Source organism: Athene noctua, chromosome 1 (genome assembly GCF_965140245.1).
Source record: "Athene noctua chromosome 1, bAthNoc1.hap1.1, whole genome shotgun sequence".
NCBI classification, from domain to species: domain Eukaryota; kingdom Metazoa; phylum Chordata; class Aves; order Strigiformes; family Strigidae; genus Athene; species Athene noctua.
In genome coordinates this window covers 251925823-251927982 of record NC_134037.1, presented here as the reverse complement: position 1 = coordinate 251927982, position 2160 = coordinate 251925823, and positions in this window count along the sequence as shown.

Below are 2160 nucleotides of genomic sequence, written 5' to 3'. Positions count from 1 at the left end.
CTTTTAGGTTGCATGTCCTCTTCCACTAATTCATCTCTCTCAGACATTCTACAATTACAAAACCACGAAAAACCACCATCCTTCAGAAGCAGACTTCAGTCAAATACTTCATTGTTTTTCTTCTCAGATGTAGAATTGCCTACTTTATAAAGCACCCCACTCAAGTTTTATGATGATCAAAGATCAGAATATTAATAATTTGTCCTGGCATAAAAGTGCATTATTTTTAAAGTGATACAAAATCTCTCAAAAATTGTAAACTTAGACAGACAATACTGAATACTCTGGGAAGATGTTTTTTGGTGTGTTAAAGATGAAGGTAGATTGAGAGCATTCTGCTTATCCTTGAGACTGGCAGGACAAGGTCCAAATTCAGTCCGAGACTCAAATCTGTGTGACTGCCAAGCTGAAGCCAACGAACCCCATCTCTCAGTGGGACTGTGCTTAGTGCCATACTGTGTGTGGGTATGCATTTCTGACTGTCTGGTAACAGGGTGGATAGCAAGCCCATGACTGTTTGCATTTCCATGTGAAATGTAAATGTGCTCTAAATGGATCAAGTACCAATAAAAAATGTAGAAAAACAGATACATCAAGAGAAATAAAGGATTAATTAGTGGTAATGAGAATAGCACTACCATAAAAGGGAAAGACATTGCTACAAAAGGTGAGTTTTAAAGCATGATATCAAGAAGAAGGGGAAAAATGCTTTTTGCAGTTGTGCTTCAACAAGTGATAAAGAAACTCTGGGTTTCCAATAATGATCTGGGGACTCCAAGTGAGATGTTAGAGTTAAAAAGGACATCACTGTAATATCCATAGAATCATGGAATCACAGAACAGTTTGGGTTAGAAGGGACCTTAAAGATCATCCAGTTCCAACCCCCCTGCCATGGGCAGGGACACCTTCCACTAGCCCAGGTTGCTCAAAGCCCCGTCCAACCTGGCCTTGAACACTGCCAGGGAGGGGGCAGCCACAGCTTCTCTGGGCAACCTGTGCCAGGGCCTCACCACCCTCACAGGGAAGAATTTCTTCCTCATATCTAATTTAAATCTACCCTCTTCCAGTTTAAAACAGTTACCCCTCCTCCCATCACTACTCTCCCTGATAAATAGCCCCTCTCCATCTTTCCTGCAGCCCCCTTTAAGTACTGGAAGGCTGCTATAAGGTCTCCCTGAAGCCTTCTCTTCTCTAGGTGGAACACCAACCCTCTCAACCTGTCCTCACAGGGGAGTTGGGCCAGCTCCCTGATCATATTTGTGGCCTCCTCTGGACATGCTCAAGCAGGTCCATGTCCTTCTTTTAGAGGCCCCAGAGCTGGACACAGTACTCTGGGTGGGGTCTCATGAGAGTGGAGGGGGAGAATCACCTCCCTTGACTTGCTGGCTTTTCTTCATGCAGCCCAGGACAGTTGGCTTTCTAGGCTGCAAGCACATGTTGCTGGCTCATAGTCAGTTCTCCATCCACTAATACCCCCAAGTCTTTTTCCACAGGGCTGCTCTGAATCCACTGATCGCCCAGCATAACCCATCACCTCCTGAATTTTTGGATTCTTACCAAAAAATGCTAAATGTAGGTGTTTTCAGCTTGTGACTTATTGCCATTTATCTGTTTGGCAATTCACAGGTTGTTGGTCACTTTAATGTTTCAGAGCTGCCATGTATCTTTTCCATCAGAAAAAGCATACTGGACACATCAGGCTCCCATAGGAGGCTGCTTAAGACAGTTCAGACCCCAGAGGGAAAGAAGGAATTATGGAGATTCTCTTTGGCAGGCTATAAGTATTTCATTGACATTTATATCCATTTTTTACTAGATATGAAGGCTATGTAAAATTTCTTTGGTTCTACTTAGTAATATTTCTTCCTCTCATCTCTACCCAGGGATTGCTCCTCTGTTGTGCCCAAGTTAAAACAAAAGCAAGATTGGCTTTGCTGGCCAACTGCAAAAAAACCCTATAAAATATATTTCTTTATGTCTAGTAAACTTGCTTGATGGGACCTAATACTCCCTAGGCATTATTATCTCCTCAAATAACAATTTCTAAAATAAATAGCATCCCAATTTTTCTATATACTCAACTTATATGAACAAAATTGATTAAATCAAACAGGTCTAAGACACAACGTTGGCTATCTGGTGCTAAAGCAAAATCTTAC